The sequence below is a fragment of the Pinus tabuliformis genome, chromosome 6 (assembly GCF_031772625.1).
Source record: "Pinus tabuliformis cultivar Carrire ecotype Pingquan chromosome 6, CPIR1, whole genome shotgun sequence".
Classification (NCBI taxonomy): domain Eukaryota; kingdom Viridiplantae; phylum Streptophyta; class Pinopsida; order Pinales; family Pinaceae; genus Pinus; species Pinus tabuliformis.
The window spans coordinates 980,565,723-980,590,627 of record NC_142292.1 but is presented as its reverse complement, the minus strand read 5'-3'; the positions used below and the strand labels follow the sequence as shown (position 1 = coordinate 980,590,627).

The 24,905-nt window shown below is 36.4% G+C and overlaps 1 pseudogene; it reads left to right on the top strand.

Annotated features, from left to right (window-relative positions):
• The first annotated feature begins 19,644 nt into the window (after positions 1-19,644).
• On the top strand, positions 19,645-20,935 carry LOC149262278 (uncharacterized; annotated as a pseudogene).
• Positions 20,936-24,905: the final 3,970 nt, after the last annotated feature.

Genomic DNA, 24,905 nt, shown 5'->3' with positions numbered 1-24,905 from the left:
ACTCAGGATTTCTAAAAATTTACCACAAGATCAAGAAGGAATTTTTTTGGTATGGCCTTAAATATTATATTCATAAGTTTTTGGAAGAATGTTTGGTTTTCCAACAAAATAAGGTTGAGAAAAGACCCCATGTCTCTTACAACCATCAGCCATTCTAAGTCAGTTTTGGGAGGAGGTATCAGTGGATTTTATCATAGGTTTACCCAAGTCTGAAGGAAAGAGTGTCATCATGGTGGTAGTTGATAGAATTACCAAGTATGAACACTTTTGTGCACTATCTCATCCTTTCAAATCCAGTACAATCACTACCGCATTTATGGTAATAGTTCAAAAGATACATGGAAACCCAAGATTATTGTAAGTGATAGAGATCCCATTTTCACTGGAAATTTTTGGACAATTTTTTTTTTATTATTGGTACTCAATCAACTCATATATCATCTTATCATCCTTAATCTGATGGGAAAATTGAGACAATGAACAAATGTTTGGAAGGATATCTTCATTAAGTTTGTGATCCAGGTGGATGTTGGTGGCCACCCACCAACCCATTTGGACCCCCACAACTGTCTCTTTCAGTCTTTTCAGTTTCCTAAATTGTAGCACAGTTTACTATTTTTAGCAGTTTTTTTGGGTCCTGAACTTCCGGAGCCGTTTTGAGGCCCTAAACGACGTTTTTTTGGGATTCTGGGGCAACATGGGTCCATGGACCCATGTTGCCTCCCAAAGTGGTAGTACTCGGATAGATCTTTCTAACGAGCTATCGCACGCGTCAAACGGAGATCGTATGCCAAAGTTACGACCCCGGGAAATTGATGTACCAATTTACCCAAACGGGGCCCACAATTTGGCGTTTCATCTTCTAGAGCTAGGTTTCGGGATGTGAAGGGTTTTCCATTGTTTCTCAACAATAAATAAGCCTTCGAGCCTCATTGTAACACAGTTTGGAACAGTTCAGAGGCATGTAGCCGCACATCTCTTCTCAGAGATAGCTACCATCGCCCTAGCTGGGTTATTTCCATTTCGGGTTGTAAGCATATTTCAGTATTTTCCATTAATGAAATGAAGCATTATTTCCGCTGCATCTCTGTGTTTATGGTTATTGCATCTCTGTATTTATGGTTATCTTTGTAATCTATTGCGTTCCTACTTAAATCCGGATCAGTGGTATCAGAGCGGTCTGCTTTTTCTCTATTTTTCTTTGCATGTCCCCAACGAGGTCGGGATATAAGGAGTTAGGGCTTGAACTGGTCGAACCTTTGCAAGACCAGCCTCGCAAATCCCGACGGCCTCCCATGGCGGATCAGAAGAAAGACGAGGGGGCAGGAGATCCTATCAAAATCTTGCTCGAAGAAGCACTCGAGCGGCAAAGGAACGCGATGATGGATAGCTTTGTGCAGATCCTTCAGCGGCTACCCAGAGGCGACGCATCGGCTTCCAACAGCGACTCTGGAAACGCCACACAGTTCAAGGTACAAGTTAATTTTGAAATCCCCATTTTCGAGGGTCAAATAGACGCAGATGCCGTAGACAAATGGTTAAATCTGCTAGATGGGTATTTTTCTGTTCATGAATTTTCAAGTCGAGAAAAGATTGTTTTCGCTCTTCTCAAAGCAGCCCCCCACGTCAAAGACTGGTGGGAAACCTACTGCGAGCAGAAGGATGAAAGTACAGGCTCACTATTTTCAGCCGCACCCACTTGGAATGACTTTCGGGATGCCATCAAGGAGCAGTACTACCCTGTCGGAAGCTATGAGGACAAATACATCAAATGGACCACACTGCGGCAGGGACGAGACCAAGATGTGCCGGAGTTCACAAACATTTTTCATACCCTTCGCACACAGTTGGGTATCAAAGATTCTGAGCTGCATCTGGTACTCAAATACCGCGGCTGCCTACACAGATACATCCAGGAAGAGATGGTGTTCTTGAACATCTCCTCACTTGGCGCAGCATACCGATATGCTGTCAAAATCGAACAAAAGTTCAAACAGAAGAAGCGAGACTTTGGATCTGCAAATCCGAAGCCCAAAGGACAAAGCCAAGGCGGGGTGACCCAAGACAACCCGTCGAAGCCGCAAGAAAAGAACAACACCATGAAGCCGAAGAAGGACACAGGGAAGTGGTGTGAGTTCCACAAGAGTCCCACTCATAACACAAGTGAGTGTCGGACCAAGCAGTCGCTGGTGGCCGAGTTGAAGGCTTCCGAATCAGATGCACGTTCCGACCCTGAGCCAGAACTCGACAAGGGGAATGGCAAAGGGAAGCAGATCATTGATGCGGATCCCAGTGCCACTGTTGCCACCGCCAAGATCAAGAAAAATGAGCCCGAAGATCCAGAGGAGGGGGAGCGTCTTTTCCACTCACAGATGTGGGTGAAGGGTTCACCGCTGCGATTCATTGTCGACAGTGGTAGCCAAAAGAACCTGGTTTCAACAGAGGTCGTGAAGCGGTTGGGCCTACCGACTACACCACACCCACAACCGTACAGTATCGGGTGGCTTCATGAAGGACGAGATCTCAAAGTTCACCAGCAGTGTCGCCTTCCCTACAGCATCAAGCCCTTCACAGACGAGGTATTGTGTGATGTTACACCTCTGGATGTTTGTGATGTATTATTAGGCCAGCCATACTTGTGGAGGCGACATGCTGTGTATGAGTCCAGGACTCGTGCTGTCATTATTTCTTTGAATAATTCATTATACAGGATACCGGAGGTAGCCCCACCTACCGCCACATCTTTGATTACTACCAAGAAAGGCAGCAAGCTCATATCACAAACCAGGAAATTCATTTGTGTGGTTCACTCCCAAAGTAAGGGGAAGATCGTTGCTACATCCATGACCCCTGCAAAGGGTTCCTCCACGCAGCAGCAGCAACAAAGGGATACGGTCATGACAAAACACAGGAACAACTTCTCCTCACCCACATGGGTACCACACAAGTTTCAGGTGGGCAACAAAGTCTGGTTGCATCGACAGAGAGAACGCCTTACCAGAACCCATCAGAAGCTCAGACCACTCCGACATGGTCCTTACAGCAGTACCAAGGCTACGGGAAACAATGCTTGGAAGCACAGCATTCCTCCATTCCTTGGCTTGCACCGAGTGTTCAACGTGGACCGTCGTCGACCATGCTTCCCACCATCACTGGACACATCAGAGATTGCAGGACAAGTTCAGCAGATGGAGGAACTCAACGCAATGGGGACCATTGCTTCCTAAGGGGGGAGGAATGATCCAGGTGGATGTTGGTGGCCACCCACCAACCCATTTGGACCCCCACAACTGTCTCTTTCAGTCTTTTCAGTTTCCTAAATTGTAGCACAGTTTACTATTTTTAGCAGTTTTTTGGGTCCTGAACTTCCGGAGCCGTTTTGAGGCCCTAAACGACGTTTTTTTGGGATTCTGGGGCAACATGGGTCCATGGACCCATGTTGCCTCCCAAAGTGGTAGTACTCGGATAGATCTTTCTAACGAGCTATCGCACGCGTCAAACGGAGATCGTATGCCAAAGTTACGACCCCGGGAAATTGATGTACCAATTTACCCAAACGGGGCCCACAATTTGGCGTTTCATCTTCTAGAGCTAGGTTTCGGGATGTGAAGGGTTTTCCATTGTTTCTCAACAATAAATAGGCCTTCGAGCCTCATTGTAACACAGTTTGGAACAGTTCAGAGGCATGTAGCCGCACATCTCTTCTCAGAGATAGCTACCATCGCCCTAGCTGGGTTATTTCCATTTCGGGTTGTAAGCATATTTCAGTATTTTCCATTAATGAAATGAAGCATTATTTCCGCTGCATCTCTGTGTTTATGGTTATTGCATCTCTGTATTTATGGTTATCTCTGTAATCTATTGCGTTCCTACTTAAATCCGGATCAGTTTGTATCTAATAAACAAACATAATGGGTCAAGTGGTTACCTTTGGCAGAAATGTCGTATAACACTTCCTTCCATACCACAACAAAGATGACCCCATTTATGGCACTTTATGGATATCATCCACCATCCACCACATCATCTTTAAGAAACAACTCTAAGGTTCAAGAAGTGGAAGATCACATCGAGCATCAAAAATAAGTTCTCCAACTCTTAAAGGAATACCTGATTCTGGTGCATAATTGAATGAAACAATAGGCAAATCAAGATCACAGTGAAAGAAGTTTTGATGTGGGCATTGGGTGTTTTTATGCCTACAAACATACAAATAAATGTCCCTCGAGTGAGCTAAGAAGGATAATAAATTATCACCCAAGTATTATGGCCCTTACAAGGTGTTGCAAAATATTGGTACTATGACATACAAATTGGAGTTGCATGCATCTTTGCGAGTACACGGAGTTTTCCATGTTTCATGCTTGAAGAAGCCTATAGGTGACAAGCTCCTAGTTCAAACTATCTTTCTAGAACTTGACAAGGAAGGAAAAATCATATTGGACCTTAAAGCAATCATGGAAACAAGAATACAACAGCCACAAAATTGATCAATTTCAGAGTATCTCATTAAGTGGAAGAACTTACTTGCTAAAGATTACACACGTCAGGATGATTATTTCATACAGAAGCATCCAAAACCACCCAAGTGTTAAGGACAACATTTTTTTGAAGGAGAGGGGCATGTTAGGTCCCTATAATAATAGTGTATCCCTCATATTATTATTGTTGTGCCCCATATAAGCCCACTATTATTATTGTTGAGCTCTCATATTTTAATTTTTACGTAGGCCCTAATTATATTTTGACCCTTTAGACTCATATATATACCAACGAGGTCTTTTCATTTGAATCATCCTAGAATTGTCCATTTATGTGATGTAAAGGGAAGTTCCCCCTTGAATTGGCTTATTATCTAGTCGTTGATCTATATTTTCTGATTTTTCTCTGCTATTTTGATCTAGATACATAACAGGCTTCACTAGAAAAAAAAAAATGATAGTACTTCAGGTAATTGTTGGGATATTTCATTCAATTTTTACAGTCAAACAACTAAATGGGGGCACTTTTGTGTGCATTACATGAACTATTGTATATAATTTGTTAAGTTGAAATGATTGTATGCATAAAAGTGGTTTTATAGTGCCATTGGCTATTTTTGGAGTCGAAATGTGAAAAATGACATTGAGGTCCTGAAAAAGTGATGGATTTCCTTGCATTTAAGTCGAAGCTAGAAGAAGACAACGCTATAATTTCCACGTACTTTGCTATTATTTTTTTTCTAAAAATGGTGTTGTTAGACTCAAAAGGAACTATTGTAGAGTATGTGATAGGGTTTTCAGTAGCAACAAGATTGTTCTTTGCTTATGAATTGATGACCAATCTTCATATATTTCTTGTTTATGAACATGGTGATAGTATTGATGAGTACGCATCATTCAAGAAGCTATTTGTATAACGATAGATGGATACTGGACAAGTGAGGAAGTGGTACCCTCACTTACTTTCTTAATTAAATCAAACTTGTTAGTGGTTCAAAAGCTTCTTAGTGGGGATGATTGTTCCAAGAGGATTTACTCAATTGATCTAATTTTTTGGTTCAAGTGATGATGAAAGTGGTTTCATGTTCAAGTTATCATCAAGATAGTTGCAACACAATTTGAATGGGGTCAAATGGAAACCATATACAAAAGTTATAGCCTGCAGAAGTTGAAGATAAACATGGGGAATTATTGGTACATGAATCAATGATAGGTTGAGACATGGACCATTATGAGGTTGACATCTGAGCCAATCAACAATTTACACATGGACAAATTAAGGTTCTTAAGTGGTGCGTGGAGTTTTTTTGTTGTGATGAAAAGGGGGGTTTTAATTATATTTTTTCATGTCAAATCCAAAAATAGGGATTCAAAATATTATTAAATATTCTTCCACCTAAACATATTGGTACATTATTTTGCACATGTTTCACAAAGCCTGAAGTCAAAGGTGCCATTAAATACATGGTATTTATATCTTGATTGCATAATATTTATACTGTGAAAATTTATATTTTCATCTTAAATATTGGATATTTATCCTATAAAAAATCTATGAATACATGTGCTCCATTAAAACCCATGAATACCATAATATGCAATTCATAAAGTTTGTGCCATAAAAATATTTTGGATATATTACATCCTCATGTAAAAAAGTATGAGGATATCTTATGAGATTTGAACCATGAGCTCCTTTACCAACCCTAAGCACTAACCATTATACCATAGGAAACTACAATGTTGTATAATGGATCACATTTCTTTTAAAGAACACACAATGGTGGTTTGCAGGAAGAATAGGCGAGATAGGTTATTTTTAGTGGGAATAGGACAAAGAGGGTTATCATACCATCACCAAAGACACTTTTGCAGATTGGAGGCCATTTTTGATGTGAAGAAGAAATTATGATGTATTTTTTCATCATTTTAATGAATCGTTCCTACTTTTGAAGCGGAATTGGAGATATAGCCCAAGAGGGGTCAACTTTGTTAACAATTTTTTTGAGTATTTTCTATTTTTTATTGTTGTTACCTTTTAATTATAGTCATTTAAATTTCTTATTTCACTTATCTAAGTCAAAATTTTAATGAATTTGTGGGACATTGAGAATTTATGTTTAAGAATTACAATTAGTGTAATGAAACTATTTTCACGATAATTTGGGATCATATATCATTTAAGGTGTGAATTCGATTCTTTGTTAGCAAATATTTTTCACTTACTAGATTTTACTTCTGAACAAGAGGAGGATTACACATGTTGTTGTCTTCCCATATTCTAGTGGAATTCACATTTCTAGGGACAATTTAATTAAGATTGAAAGAGGTCCATTCATGCTTTGTAAAGTTTCAAGCTTAGAGAACTTCTAGCTATCAGAGTTGGGCCATCAAGGCATATTAACCACCCTTCTTGCCAATTTTTAGTTATTTATTTTATTGTATAGGGTGTCTTTCCATATTTCTCGTTTTCATAAGGCCAAATGATCCAAGTGTATATTGACAGTCACCCACGTCTTCCAATGACTCAATGGGTCTCTATCTTCTTAGTAGTTTTTTTCTATGGTTTTTTTTTGTTCCCAAACTTCTAGGGTTTTCTTGAGGCCCTAAATAATTTTTCTTGTCCATTCAAAGGGCTATCACAGACAAAACAAAAGTTGTAATCATCAAATAGTTGCTCCAATGAACCATTATGCACCCCAAACAAAGGTTGTATGCAAAATTTGCACACTTTAGTAATTGGTGTACCAACTAACCACCTCAAGGCATGCAAATGTTTTATCGCTTCATCTTTAATGGTTAGGGTTTTTGACCTTTATTGTTATTTATTTATGTTAAATTGCCTTTATTTCTACCTCTTGTAATAGATTTTATGAATGACTATAACCATCATCTCTCTCTCTCTCTCTTTAGAGATAAGCTACCACCATTCTACCTAGTTTTTGTTCTACAATATTCTGTGATCTTATTTACTGATAGAAGTTGTGTTTTGCCTATATTAATGTACTCTCTGCTATATTTATTTGCGTATGTGTGTACAATATATTTTATTCTCCTTTCATTTTGTTCCATGTACAACCTAGATCAATGGTACCAAAGTAGTTTTCTCTTTGATGTTTCTCAACGCATTTTCTTGATGAGGTCAGGGTAAAAAGAATTGGGTCTTGAGCTAGTTTCAATTGGGAACAATTATTGTTGCTAGCCAAAGAAACCTTCCATGGAAGAATAAAAGAGATATGAAAAAGTAGGAGACCCTATTAATTTGTTGCTTGAAAAATCACTCATGTCATAAAGGAACAAGATGATGGATAATGTCACTCAGGTTCTTCAACAACTTCCAAAAATGGTTGAAGCATCTTGAACAAGCAATAATTTTAGAGGTTTGAAACCCTTCAAGGTACAAGTTAACTTTGATATCTCCTTATTTGAAGGCCAAATATATGCAGATTATTTGGAGACATCATTAAATTTTCTAGACAGCTATTACTCTATACAATTTTTTTACAACAATGAAAACATCACCTTCAAGCCTTGAAATCCCTGCCCCTTTTCAAATATTGGTGGGAAGGTTACTGAGAGAGACAAAAATAAGATGAGTATGTGATATTAAAGGAATGGATCACTTAGGCGACCCTTTTATATGCCCTTAAGGAGGAATTTTAACTTGTATGGAACTATGATGACCAATACACAAGATGGAAAAACATGCAAAAGAAGAGACTAGATTGTGTTGGAGTACACCAATATTTTTCATGCCTTATGCTAAAAGATAAGTATTAGAGACTCTCAGTTGCACCTAGTTTTGAATTTCTATTACACGGGTACATCCAAATAAATATGGATTTCTTGGACATCTCCTCATTTGGATCCGCTTATTATATGTTGTCAGAATTAAATAGAAATTTAAGCATAGGAATAAATGAGAGTTCGGGTCTACAAAGCCATCATAATAGAAGCCTAGAAAAGGAGACACTAAGTCACAAAATAAGAGACATGGTAAGGAGATCCAACCTCTATAGTTTTTAACCCCGTACAGAAATTACCTGCATAAGAATTCTAAAAATAGAAAATAAACAATAGCGAGAGCATAAAACATAAAATAGATATACACAAAGATTTTCCCTTGGATCCCAAAACCAGGACTACCAGATTGATTTTTCATTATATTCTTTGCAATGTTATAATACATATATATACATGTTGAATAATCCATAAACCTCAATCCATTAACCCTGGATTAGAACATAACCATAGTTCCCTTGACTGGATATACAAAATATCATGGATAGAAAAACATCATGCCCAAAATAATGTGTGAAATCCATGCACAAAACCATAGGTAGGTCCACCCACCTAATATAGGGTCCAATTATTTTTTTTCCCAAGGCGTTGCCCTGGACCCTATGCAGGGGGGCTACTGCCCCCCCTGTGACCCCCCCACTCGTGGGATAGTCGTGGAAAGAATATAATGCACACCCAACATTCTCCCACTTATTGTTTTATTTCCACATGGGGCCTTAGGAGAGCTTAGTCATTGATTCAACCCTACAATGCCCATTGTTTCTCTACACCAAGAGAATTTCTCAGTGCTCACAGACTTTGTCAATGCATCTGCAATATTCTTCAAAGTGTCCTTCTTTACCAGCAACACCCTTTTGTCCTCAACCATATCCCTCACAAAGTGATACTGAACATCAATGTGCTTTGTCTTTAAATGATAACCCTAGTTCTTTGCCAAGAAAACTACACTTTGGTTGTCACAGTCTATCCTTATAGCTCTCTATACTAACCCCATACTTGAACACAATCTCTGCAACCAAACTACTTCCTTGCTTGCATGAGTGGTTGTCATGTATTTTGCCTCTGTAGTTGAAAGTGCCACTACAGTTTGTCTCTTATCCAACTGACTACACCTCCAAATAGGTTAAACACATATCCACTTGTAGATCTTCTCTGATCCAGATCTCTAGCCCAGTCTGCATCAACAAAGCCATAGAAATCCAAAACTCTGTCTAACATTGGTCTTCCTTGGTAGCACAAACCATAATCACTAGTGCCACACAAATACCTGAAAACCAGTTTCATTGTTGTCCAATGCTCCTTCCCTAGTTTTGACATAAACCAAATCAATACTCCCACTGCATGTGCAATGTCTGGTCTAGTACAAACCATTTCATACATCAGGCTACTGACTACACTTGCATATGGAACATGGGATATGTCCTCTTCCTCTTCTTGTGTCTTGGGACACTGTTGAATAGATAAATTTACACCTATAGGAATAGGAACCTTCACCAGTTTACTATCTTGCATATTAAACCTTTGCAATATTGTCTCGATATAATTCCTTTGGTTTAACCAGAGCTTCCTATTTTTCTGATCTCCTTTAATTTCCATGCCCAAAATATAGTTCGCAAGACCAATATATTTCATGTCAAATTTGGAGGACAATTGGGTCTTTAATTCCTGGATAATTTCTTTGTTATTTCCAACCAACAACATATCATCCACATACAAGACCATATAAATAACATGGCCACCAATTAATTTAAAATACACACAGTGATATGCTTTGCTTCTGGTGAAGCCAATTCCCCGTATAAATATATCAAATTTCTGATACCGCATCCTTGGTGACTATTTTAACCATACAAAGAAGTTTTTGAATTTCATACTAGTTCTTTCTTATCCTTCACCGCAAAGCCTTCAATTTTCTTCATGTAGATATCTTCTTCCAGATCCCTGGGAAGAAATGTTGTCTTCACATCCATCTGTTCTACCTCAAAATCAAAAGTAGCAACAACAAATAAAATTAATCTAATAGAAGCTACCTTGGCAACAGGAGAAAAAATATCACCAAAATCAATTCCTGACACCTGGGAATAACCTTTTACTACCAACTGAGATTTTTATTTCTCCACCTTTCCTTCTACATTCATCTTCTTCTTAAACACCCATTTTTTTCCAATGGGTTTCCTTCCAGCCGACAACTCCACCAGATCCCAAGAATCATTTTTGTGCAAAGATGCCATTTCATCAACCATGGCCTCTTTCCAGAGTTTGTCATCCTCTGAATCTACTGCTTCCCTCACAGTTCTTGGATCATCACCAGTAATAGATAAAGAAAAATTTGAACAGAAAGTAGATGGACTATACCTTTGTGGCTGCCTTCTTTCTCGAACTGATATTCTCACAGGTGGAGTTTTTGGCTCTTTATCTTCTGATTCCTCTTCTACTATTGAGTCTAATTCTTCCTCCTTTAGCTCAAACTCTATCTTCTCAAGTTCCTTTGGTAGGAATTCATTTTTAATAACATCTTTCACCTCTCTAAACACCACATCTTGGTTGTACACAACCTTCCTTGTTTCTAGGTTCCAAATCTTATAACCTTTTAAACCATCCTTATACCCAATAAAAATGCACCTTTCAGATTTACTATCCAACTTTTTTATTTTCTCCTTTGGAACATGTACATATGCATCACATCCAAATACCCTTACATGTGAAAGAGAAGGCTTCTTACCAGTTAATACCTCTTGTGGAGTCTTATCTTCCAACGTTGATGAAGGTGATATGTTGACCAAGTAACATGCAGTCTCCACCGCCTTTGCCCAAAATTATCGTCCTAACCTGACACCACTGAGAATTCTTCTTGCTTTTTCCATCAACGTCATGTTCATTCTTTCTGCAACTCCATTTTGTTGAGGTGTGTATGCAGTAGTATTCTTCTGTGCTATACCACACTTTTTACAGAACTCTTCAAATTCCTTCTTGCAAAATTCTCCACCATTATCTATCCTCAACACCTTTATCTTCTTCTCTGTCTGGTTTTCTACCAGAGCCTTAAATTCTTTAAATCTGTCGAAGACTTCAGATTTCTTCTTGAGGAAATATATCCATGTATTCCTTAAGAAGTCATCTACAAATGATATATAGTACACAGACTTACCCAGTGATGGAATTGGCACAGGTCCCAACACATCACTATGCACAAGCTCTAATGTCTATTTCGCCCTCTTAGCATTAGAGGGGAAACTCACCTGATTCTGCTTCCCATATACAATATTTTCACAGAAATCAAAATCCAGAGACAAATTAGACATACCTTTTACCATACCATTACCATGAAGTATTCGAAGGCCCTTCTCTCCAATTTTTCCAAGCCTTTGATGCCATAGCATGGTCTTTTCTCTAGAGACCACTAAATTTTCTACTCCATTTTCAGGAACCACATAACTATTGGACCCATCAATAATAGTGCTACCCTGAAGCTTGTACAAAGTTCCAATATGAACTCCCTGAATCAATATTAGTGCTCCCTAAACCATCTTGCAGGTATCTTTTCCGAAAACTATTTTTACACCTACATCATCCATCTTTATTACATAAATCAGATTTCTGGCCAATGCAGGAATATGCAAAACACCCAGAAGTGTTCTAATCCTTCCACCTTACAACTTCAAGTTGAGTTTTCTACGACCAACAATTCTAACCTTCCTGTCATCCCCTAAGAAGACATCACCACCATCATATTTCTCATACTCTCAAAACAACTCTCTATGGGGATTGAAGTGAAAGGATGCACTTGAGTCAATCAACCCTGCCTCATGATATACATGTGTACTTGAAGAAGAATCCAAGTACACATCCCCACCTTCATCTGAGGTGGTTTTCACCTCTGCATAAGGAGGATCATCAGATCCCTTTCCTTTCTCAGGAACTTTAGATTTATAGTACCTTTTGAAGTGCCCTTCCTTTCCGCATTTCCAACACACCTTTACAGGTTTACCTGGAGATTTAGATCTCCCACTCGAGGACTTATTTTTGTTTATGTTGTGGGATCATCCCTGTACAGATAAGGCATCACCATTCTGGCCCTCCATATTTTTCCATCTCATCACCTCCGACAAAAAGGATGAGACTATTTCATCAAAATACAAGGCAGTTTCATTGCTACCTATTGCATTACCAACAAGAATATCCCACAAATCTAGTAGATAACCCAAAAAACTAATGCATTTATCTTCATCTGAAATTTTAATATCAACATATAATAACTGTCTTACCATAGTATTAAAGGCATTCAAATGCTCTGTCACTGAGTCTCCATATTTCATCCTTAGGTTATACAATTTTTTCCATAGGAACAGTTTATTCACCAGAGACTTAGATTGGTACAAAGTCCTTAACTTGTCCCACAAAGCCTTCGTCGAAGATTCCCCTGATACATTCAACTATATTGAATCTGAGACACACAATTGTATTATTCTCTTTACCTTCTGATCCAAATTTGTCGAGTATTCAGCTGAAAATGTTGTTGGTTTAGTACCTGGATCTACCGCGATCCACTGATCTTTATCCACTAGCAAATCCTCCATCTTGAGTTTCCATAACTCAAAACTCTAACCATTAAATTTCTTGATGTCTATCTTTCCACTGCTTGCCATATTCTTTCACCACAAGAATTGATCTCATAGATATCCCACTAAACATGGTCTACCACAGGCATGAGAAAAACCCCTCAACAACAAAGGTGTCCCCTTGAAGCCGAAACAACTCTGATACCAAATGTAGGTTTTAACCCCATATAGAAATTACCTACATACAAATTCTAAAAACAGAAAATAAACGATAGCGAGAGAATAAAACATAAAATAGATATACACAGATATTTTCCCCTGGATCCCAAAACAGGGACTACCCAATTGTTTTTCATTATATTCCTTTCAATGTTACAATACATATATATATATATATATATATATATATATATATATATATATGTCGAAGCATCCATAAACCTCAATCCATTAACCCTGGATTAGAACATAATCGTAGTTCCCTTGACCGAATCTACAAAATACAATGGACAAAAAACCAACATGCCTAAAACCATGTGTGAAATCCATGCACAAAACCATAGGTAGGTCTGCCCACCTAATATAGGTTCCAAAAAAAATATTCCCGTGGGGCCACCACCCCCCTATGACCTCCTTGTTGTGCCCCACACAACGTACAAGGTGGAGCTACCACCCTCTGTGCATGGGATGGTTGTGGAAATAATATAACACACACCCAACAACTTCAAGACAACCAAATCAAGTCATAGGCAAATAATGGTAATGGGAATGAAGAAAGATACTAGAAAGTGGTGTGAGTCCCACAAAATCCCCTAGCTCAACATTTATGAATGTCACTCAAAACAATCATTGTTTCCCAAGCTTAAAGAAAAAGAAATAGACTCTGGCTCGGATTATAATTTTGAGTAGGATAAAAAAATTAGATCGTCGATGTAGAACCCAGTGCCACCATTATGACTGGAAAGATCCAACTAGAAGAGTTAGATGATCCTGAAGAGGGGGAAGTGACTCTTCCATTCATAGATGTGGGTGAAGGGAACCCCACTACATATTGTTGTTGATAGTGGAAGCTACAAGAATATGATATCAACCGATGTCACCAATATATTGAAGTTTTTGTTAGTGCCACACCCCCAACCATTCACCATTAGTCGGTTGAGCTAGAGATGAGACATTTGCATAAGCTAGCAATGTTGCATGTCTTACAACATTAAGCCCTTCAAATATGAGGCATCATGTAATGTTCCACACTCCATGTTTGTGATGCTATTTTAGGATAATATTTTATGTGGAAATTTCATGCTATTTAAAGTCTCATTATTATGGTGTCATTGTTACTCTAGGAAGTAAACTCTACAAGGTACTAGACTCTAGTTATGACTGCTACAATGCTATTGATCTCAAAAAAATAATGCTAAAAGGTAATCTCTCATAATTTAAATTTTATCCTTTTCATGATATATCCAGAAGGTGAAAGGAGGTCATTGTGACCACTATAGACTTGAGTCAGGCCCTCTCTACACAATAGAAGCAAGTAGAAAATATTGTAGAGGCATATAAATATCACCTATTGGGGTGCCTCTACATTGCCTGTTCAAACATTCAATTGAACCCAATGCATGAGAATGAGGAAATATAATGCTAAATTCATGAGCTCATCCAAAGGGGTTACATTTGATCGATATCATATACTTGCAGGAACCCATTTGTGTTGGTGCTAAAAAAGGATGGGACATTGTGATACTTCTGGTGCAATTTCTTTTGCAAATATTATTAATTATATTTACTTCTAAATATTGTGGAAGTACGGAATGTGGGGCCAAGACTAAGTATGGATGACATATGTAAATTTTAATATATTTTTATGAATAAAATATTAATTCACTTACTTGTTATTTTGAAAATATCAGAGGAGTCACCACGTGAGTAGCTAGGCCCCAACTATTAGGAAATAATAAAAAATCAATTGTAGTCAAAGAAAGGATAGTGGACATAAAATCCTCCATATAACAAGGAATTATTTACACACACCAAAATTATCATGATTGGAGAGAAATGTCATGGTTGGAAGATGATTAAAAGAGAAATATCGCGGGAGAGAAAGGTAATCTGGAAAAAATGAGGTTCTAGTGGGAGATAAAGACTGGACTTGCATAGTTAAAGATTTCAGCCAGATTTAGTTGGACGCTACTAGGGCTTGAGGAGGAAGAACTGTGAAATAAAAGTAATTGACTCCTGACAGAAAATGGGCCTATAGCTCGGGGGGGCACACTACTTGGATGGAAATTCAATGGTTGGGAGGAGCATGGTTACTCCTTTTATATTTTTGAAAAACCACAAATAAGTATTTGGGTTTTTCTGTTATGATTTGATTGAGAATTTGAATCCCAAGATTTTCTTATGTATTTATGTATGGAAGAGGAATTTTCATCACATCTACAGACACATAAATGAAGAGGCAGATTGGCTCCCGAAAATTGGACTAGATCTGGACAAAGGCGCATGCTCAGTTTCTAATATTAAAGAAGGCCTTAGAACATAATTTCCTTTTGACCCTTGGGTCTAACTAAACTTTGGAGCCTATTATGCAGGAAAAATGTTCTCACTAGAATCATCTAAGGGAGAATTCTTTTGAAGATGTTATGTTTTGTTGTTTTACTTTCTCACATGTTTACATAATATCCATATGTGTATATGTATGTTGGTGACTTTTTTGGAAGAAAATATGTCTTATGTGGACTACATTTTCATGGACAACTTTAATCTTAGTCTCCTTTTTGTATGACAATGGTAGCATGTAAACCAATTTTGACTCATGGTAGTTGTTAAACAACTACATCATGTTTTTGGTATACACATACGAGAAACACTTTACAGGGCTATAAGACACAAGAATGCTTTAGAATCTACTGATGTAACCTCTTTTATTATATAATAGAAGTTGTAGACTTTTTTCTTTGGCATATATATATATATATATATATATATATATCAATTAAAATAATATTAAATAATTGAATTCAGTGAAAAAATAATAATAAAAAAAATCTAAAAAAGGAACATGACAATGAAGCTAGGGAGTGATGCCCGACATTGCCTCTGACTCCACCACATCTTCATTTGGCCCTACTTTGAACTCGATAGATCGTGTTACACATTGACACCCTACCAATGTAAGGTAAGACGAAAAAGGATGTGGTGGAGTTGGGGGCAATGTCGGGCACTTCCCCCCAAGCTTTGATGTTATGATATATAACAACAAAGCTTTGGGGACATAGCAAAAAAATTTGGCGGGAATTACCCTAACTCCACCCATTATTATGTTTTTTAAATTTGCTTTTTATTTTTTATTTGTTTATATTTATTTATTTAAATTTTGATTTAATTTAATTTTTATATTTTATGCTTAAGAATTACACTAAATAAGTTGTAAAATTAGAATTAGATGAATTGAGCCAATAAAGGATGGGAAGCACATGGCTAGAGTTTCTTGGTTGTCATTGCTTGTCCTTGAGAGCATACAATATTGAATAGTATGTCGTGAGAGAGTCTACAATATTGAATAGTATGTCATGAGAATAGTTCGTGGTTGTTTCAGTATTGTTGCATATTTAGAGTTTCAGTTTTTAGTTTCCTTGCTCGCTTGGCTAATTTACTTTATGCCAGTTCTTAAGATCTAGTTGTTTTTGTTGTCCTGCTTAAAACAAGCAGGTTATTGAGTTCATTTCTAGTACTATGGGTGGTCTTTCCAACCCTGGCATGGATGGTCATGACTCTTTGCCCCATGGTAGATTTTTAAAAAAGGAAGATAAAATTCATTCTCTTGATTTTTCATTTACTACATCTATGAAGAAGAACATTAATGTCCTTAAGGAAATAGGGTTGATTGGTAAGTTCATTGGACTTTTGCCCAATTATAGCTCTATTTTAGAATGGATAGCTAACAATTGGGCAAATCATGAGTTCGTTAATGTTGAGAAATGGAAACAAGAAATTCTAGTTTAATTTGTCCTTGAATTAAACTATGAATTAAAATTTAATTATATTCTCATAGCAACTTGTAAATAGTTAATTAAGTTTAATGACTTAATTAACTTAGGAATTTTGAGTTGGAAGCCTTTATGTAGTCATGTATATCTTCTCCCTAAATTTTAGGGGTCTAGGATGAGTTTGTTTGAGTTGTAATTAAATAACTTAGTTTGATTGAGTTATAAATAGTTAAACTAGTTCTAATTGTGTGTGGAACTAGTAGAGATCTAGTAGTGAGTTCGCGCACTAGTGCATCCTCGGTGCTACTCCAGCTAACTGAATATTCCCTCATGAGAAACTCATGCATGTCAGTTCAGAGAAAGACCCAGTTGAGACTAGAGTGCAGGGACAATGTACTATCAGTTGTAGAATGATCTAAGTTGTACAGATCATGCATGCAATTAGAAGAGCACCTAGTTTTGGATTGCGCAGTTATGGAAGAAGGAATTCCCAATTAAATATGGGTTATTCCTATGATGAATTACGTAAGGAAATAGGGGCTCAACAGGCAACAAAAATTGACTAAGTGTTGGTCAGTGCGGGCTTGTGAGGCAAAGAGTTGATCATACTTGTGTGGAATTTTTTTTGTGAGAACAAGCTTTGTATTATCACTCAGATTTCTTATTAATGCAATAGATATTTCGGGTTTTGAATAGTGGCATTCCCCAGAGAAACAATTGTGTTATCTGTCTTTGATTATCTTCCTCTTGTCGATCATTGTTTTCATCAATCTATTGGTTTCCATTGTTTAAAGAGTAGAGTAGATTCATGTCTTGTGTTTTAGTACATTACATGAGTTGTGAATCTACAGAAAAATCTACAGTATATACTTTATATTATGGAAATGATTCATTTTTATTTTATTTTGAAAGCAAGGAGGATAGGGATATGACCTGCAGATCTGGGCCCTATTTCGTGGGCTCCATGGGAATCTTTCTCACCCACTGGACACTGCATTTTAATCCTACAATGGAAATCTCTTTTGCACTTGTTAGGGTTATATTATCATATATTCCCTTCTTTGATACAACAATGGGATTTTCAAAGCCATTGGTGACAAATTGGGTTGTTATATAACTAGTTCTATGGGTAAGGACAATAAACATTGGTACAAATGAGGTGAAAATCTGACATATATTCATTAATTATTTGAATCATGGTCATTGGTGATCTGACACATTAGAGTCATAATTTTCTTCGGTAGCATTGTGTCAAATAGACGACTTTTTAATATCTAAGAAGTAAGTCTTTCGAATTAATCACATTTCTAGGATTTGGTGGATGTTTTGAATCAACTAATGTAGTTTATCCTCAAGACAAAATCACCAACATCAAATATCTGTTAGATATCTAATGGCACCAACATCAAATATCTAATGCCAAAAATGGAAAGAAAACGTTTCATCACTTGATGCTTGAACGTCGAATATGTGATGCCTTCTCCTCTATTCCATCGGACAATAGGAATTGGTTAACCGACGTGATCACCAAAATGATCTGATGCTTAGCCATCAGATATCTAACGAAGAAGGCGTCAGATTTCAACGTTAATGTTGTCGAATGGAACATATCTACGACGGTTGGTTTCGTCGGATAGTTTTCAAATATCCAACGACGGCTAGCAATTCGGTGCGATAAATGTTCTAAGCATCTGACAGTTGGTTCCATCGCACAACCATCAGATATCTGACGACGAGTAGTAGTGCGGTGTGACAAATGTTTTATGGATCTGGTGGTTAGTTCCGTCGGATATCAAATAGTTTCTTACAATTTTAACCATCGAATAATCGATGACTAATGATTATTAAAAAATCAAACACATGATTAGGAGAAGATGTCCCTCTCCTAATTTAATAATAATAAGGCAACTGTGTAGAAATTTATTGGCTCCTCCGAGTGACACCCATATTGCAGAAAGTGCATGGATATCCTTCCTGTATTGCACCTGAATGCCAAGTTTTCGATGCCTTCTGTCCAAATTACTATGTTTAAGTTTAGTTGCTGATGGACTAGAATGCAAGGAATTTGTTTTCTTCTTAGTCAAATGTCATAAGAGAAACAAATGAAAAATATAATTAATAGTTAAAACTTCAAAAGACAGGTTTTTTTCTTAGTATTTAATAATATCGTAAAATTGTAAAATGAGTAAACGATTTTGTAAAATTTACTTTAATTAAAAATAATAAATTAAATGTTTTCTTATGGCTAGGTAGGTTTAAATATATATGTTATGTTTTTGACAAAAATTTCCATTGTGATTGTAAAGACGTGGGAACACTACTTTCATAAGACTCACAAACTACATAAGTTCTAATTACAACTGAAATGCTTAATGTTAATTAATGAAAAATGCCATGTAGATTGGGAGTGGAAAAACACATACAATGAAAAAGAGAAGACAACAAAACATAAAAGGACAAAATGAGAATTTAAATTAATACAATCCAAAGAGAAAAAAGCAAATCATAAAGAACATAATTCGAATTTGTATAGACAAGCCTCAAACTTTGATAGACACAGGGTCCCTTGACAAGCCAGCTTTGATATTAAGAAGCCAAACAATCCCTTTCAAAACAATTCATTTTTTTCAAACATACCATACCTTCCATAACAAGAGAGTCTAGTCCTTCAAAATATGTATAACTTGTAGTGTAATGATAACCAAATTGCCTTCCACAACACATTCCCCAACAATAGGCCCATCAAGCATATCCAACAGTCATTTGGCGATCTACAAAAATTGACTAAAAATCATATATGATGGGTTGATATCAATGGTGGGAATTGGATCTGCTTCTTCAGGTTTTCAGCACTCTAGTTTGAGAGTTGAGTCATGGAGAATCTCATAGTTGCAGAGCCCAATTTTTTGGATGTGATGGTTGTTGTTTCTCCAAGCTTTTCTGCATACTCTTCATCAAATTTAGACACTAAGATGACCTAACTTGCCCACTGACATTTTTGAATTTCTATTGATTGTGTTTCTTCAATGTGGTTAATGATTGCTAAAATGTTTCTTTTATTGAACTTATGATAACCCAAATGAATATTTTTCTCATATATTTCTTGTGGTTTCATTGTTGTTGATGAAGGTCTATTGGGTATGGGGATTCATTGTTGTTATTGATGAGAAAAATGCTTAGATTCTTATCACTTAGATTTTTATTGATGGATTACAATGAGTTTTTTTTCCTATGATTGTAATTTTTTATTTTTCTTGTGAGCTTGATAGAGATTTTACTCATTAGAATATTGAATATTTTTTCTGATGGTTTTATTTTAATAAGGGCTGTAATAAATAATTTTATCATTGATCACCATTATTTCATCACCCAAAACATGTTCTTTTCTATATTTATTATTCTTCGTTCCTCCCATTAGTGATGTCCCTGAGGGAAACATTTAGTGTACATTATCCTTCTCCCTTGTTTTCAACTTAGATGCATATTTCAGACATTCATAATCTATTTTCACTTTTGTATTGCAGTCAACAGGTTCCTTCTTCTATGATAAGAGCATCACTCTAGGAAGTTTGATGGGTCTTAAATCTAATAGTGTGGTATCTCCAAGAGTTGTTATTCGTAGGCAAGAAATTCTTCCATAGAATATGAGGCGCCTAAGAGTAGGAAGAATGCAAGACCCAAGAAAATCCAGAGATGGTGCAGATTATGCAGAGATTCTAATGTCCATGAATGCCACATAAATGTCAATCCTTTGCTTGAGCAGTTCCTAGAAGAGGAAAGAAGAACAACTGGCTCAAACATGGGAGAAATAATGTACATTAATATCATGTATGATGAGTTTACAGCTGGCCATGATTTTGCAGCTAGAAATTTACTCTTCTCTGAGGGTCAAATTATTCCTCCTCACTCTTCCCATTCTAGACAACAACCTTCCAGCATTGACATGGTTCAGGCTGAATCTAACCATTCTTGGTTAACTGAATGCTTCTCTAGGGATTTTGTTTGAAGAAGGAGCTTGGTTAGAGAATCTCATGATCATGGAAATCAATCAATGGGATCAAGATTTCCTACATTGTTTTCTGGCATTTGTTGTGGAAGAGCATAGAACCCTAGGTCAAAATATGTATTGTTGGATGAGTCATGGGAGGGATTCATTTCTTATATAATTTCAGGGGAATAAAAAAATGGGCAATTGCAGGAGTTCGACAGAGTTTTTTACATTTTCATTATATGATCAAATCTAAGTTGTGATCTTGATTATCAATGTAAATACAGACTCACAGATAGAAATAGTGTATCCATTAACTAAAAGAGAGTTACTGAACTTAAACAACCCATGAAAAAACATGTCTTGGAAGACCTGAAGACACTCTATCATGCCCTATTACATCCTCTATTACAATCTTTGCCTACTGCTAATCATTCTCCAATACATCATTTGCTTGTTTATGGCTTATGGCATAATGGACTAGAAGATCAATTATGTTGTTATGGACTAAAAAAGTAGTTATGGTGTTATGGGTTAAGAAACCAACTCAGTGGCTCGAGAAATTTAATGGACTGTAAATAGTTTATTAAATATTAAAAGGAAAAACATCGCATGGTTACAATAGACAATGGGAGCATAAGAGCTTTTTCTGCGGCAGAGATATTAAATCTATCACAAAATTTGTAGACAACACCACCTAAATTACATCATGCCTAAAAATGCAACTATAAAAAGTATTCTTAAATTATACTATTGGTATTATTTTTAATCATCACATCATCATCTTAATCTTTTTGTTGTTGTGTTTGAGCTTAAGAAATAAGGGATATTTTTCACATTCAACAAACCAGATTGGTGTCAAGTTCTGGGAGGTGGTGTGTGATGAACATGGGATTGATCCCACTGGGAGCTATCGAGGAACAACTAATCTCTAGCTTCAAAGGGTGAACATGTACTACAATGAGGCGAGTTGTGAGAGGTTTGTTCCACGAGCTATTCTCAAGAACCTTGAACTTGGAACCATGGGACAGTGTCAAATCAGGCCCTTACGATCAGATTTTTAGGCTTGACAACTTTGTTTTTGGCCAGACTAGAGCTGGTAACAATTGGGCCAAGAGCCATTACACTGAAGGGGGTGAACTCATCAATTATGTGATGGATGTCATCAAGAAAGATATGGATAACTTTGATTGTCTCCAAGGTTTTCAAGTCTGCCATTCCATGGGGGGTGGAATAGGGTCTAGAATGGGTACATTGCTCATATCCAAGATCAAAGAAGAATACCCAAATAGGATGATGGTCACATTCTATGTCTTCCCTTCACCCAAAGTCTTAGATACAATAGTGGAACCCTAAAATGTTATGCTCTTTGTTCATCATCTTTGTATGGTTATTGACAATGAAGCCATGTATGATATTTGCTTTAGGACACTTAAGCTCACTATTCCTAGCTTCGAATATTTGAACCATTTCATCTTTCCGACCATGAGTGGAATGAATTAATGACTGAGATTTCCAAGGCAGCTACACTAAGACTTGAGGAAGATGGAAGTGAATCTAGTTCCCTTCCCCATATTCATTTCTTCATGGTCAGATTTAGTCCCCTGGCCTCCGAAGGCTCCCAATGGTACAAAATCAAATATGGTTCAAAAGTTCCCTCTCCCCTTGTTCTTCATTATGAAACATTGTAATGCATTTTGTTCTTCTTGATGTCAACATTATGCATGTTACACTCTCTTCCCTATTGAGTTGTAAAATGCACTTTGCTTGGGGTGGTAGGTGTGAGGTTACCATTGACCTTGGAGGGATGATTGAAACTTTTTTTACTTGGGGATAAGGTATTTCTTCAAATGCTAAAGTATCAGATGCATGTGGCAAGGAGTCAATATTTCCCAAGATATAGGGGCATGCTCAATCAAGGTGATAAAAGACTCCAAGAAGATTATCGATCCAAAAATTTCCTTTCTATATTTTCCCCCTGAATTGTAACAATAATAAATCATTTGGAGTTGATTAGGATATATGGATTGAGGTATAAATCATTTTAAGCCACAAGATTTACTGGTTTAAATGAAAGAAATTTGAAAATCAATGAATATAAAAATGGCAGATTAATTTTGAATAATAACAAATATTATTAATAATCCTTATACCTGCCTGGATATGAGAGTGAATCTTCTTGGATATTATTACCCTTTCATTTGTGCTCTCGGTGGATATATATAAACCATTTTTTGTGATGTGTATCTCCAACTTCATTTCCATTGTATTGTGCATGGTTGAAATTTTTTTTTGCTATCTCAACCTTAGTTTGCTTTGAATTAGTTGAAATATTTGTTCACTAGAATAATTGTGGCCAATATGTCATCCCTTAGGAAATGTTGTAGCCAAAGGCACAAATGAAAATGTCAAAGATTTATGAACATTTCACAAAGAGGATTAAGGCCTTTTGTTTGAAGCGGACAGGAAAAAAAGTAGATTTGTTTGTGATTGTAATCTTTCATCATCAAATTTCTATTTGGGGTCTATAGGAAAATATGTCAAATACATGAGGTTTTCTTGTGAAGCTTCCTCACTCTTTGAAGCCTTTTATATTATACATACTTAAAATATTGATGATTGATTTCCTTTGATTTCATGTTTCTATGGATTTTTGGAAACATAAACAATAATAGGTTGTTCTGTATTACTATTTCTTTTTTATAATAAAAATTTATATCCTATATATGTATTATTTTTCCAAATTATTATAAATCAACATAGATCCACTCAGTTGACCGTCTCTCTCCACCTCGCCCTTCCTAGCATCATTTATATTTTTGCTTTCTTTCTTTCCTTTAATTGTACTAATAACATGACCATTTTTTTTAACGTTCGTATGCTCATCACTTTGAATATTTAATGATGGGAAATGTTGACTAGGTATTCTAGGATTTGGGTAAAGAAACTAGGAGGGTTTACGAAGTGAAAGTCCAAGCAAAAAGGGTAAGTTTCAAGTTTCTTATAGGCTGTTTTCTAGATCAAATCTGAAATTTTTATGACAACCATGAATTTAGGGTTCGAAAATTATTAAAAATTGTCTTTGATCACCTATATGTTAGATCTAGGGTCTCCTAAAATACCCATTTTCAATTTACTACTCTATGTTTGGGTGTTTAAGGATTTATAATAATTGATCCCCTACTTAGACTATATTTGAAAGGTAGAAATAAAAAATTCTCAAAATCAAATGCAACACAAAACTAAAGCACACACCCGGTAGCCAAGCATTTGGTGGGATAAAGTTGAGAAATACTTGGATTTTTTTCACGTATATGACTCCAACCTTAGTTAATATTTAAAATCCAGATATGTGAATGAAAGTACCTGCAAAAAAAAGGAAGGAGGAGAAGTTAGATGAGATAAATAATTAATAAAATAGAAGAAAAATCATACCAGTGCCTTATGCCCAAATAATAGAGTAAGAGTTTCTCCTATTTCCCTGCATGAAAAATGAGAGTTTGTGGTCTTTCACTCAAATACAAACACAATGGTCAAAGAAAGACAAATACTACATGAATTTTTTTCATGGAAAAGTTTCTTATTTCACTCTATTTCTCTCATACAAAACTAAAAGAACAATGCATGAAAGAAAATAACTAGAAATGAAATAAATCTACCATAAAAACTAGTAGTACATAATGAGAAAATCACCATGACAATACATAAGCAAGGGGGGAATCCAACTCTAACCAATTCTGGTAGCAATCCGAAAACATCTCAATATAACCAAAGAATAATTGATACAATGCACAAACCCACTTTATTATTATCTCACTGCTTGACCTATCTTCTTCTAGACTAGAGCACATTCCCACTCATGATTATTATTTATTTGAAATGGGCATAAAAATTTATGTAACTCCCACTAGGCCAAGACATACAACACAAATATGAAACAAATTTTGTTGTCTCACCTAAACCCTTTCCATTTTGAGCTATTTGCATTAGATAATTGTTCCACTTCAACATCTGAATTTATACTAGTTGTCCTAGACATATTCATGAGACCAATAAGGAAACCTTAGATTAAATTTGACCAAATATT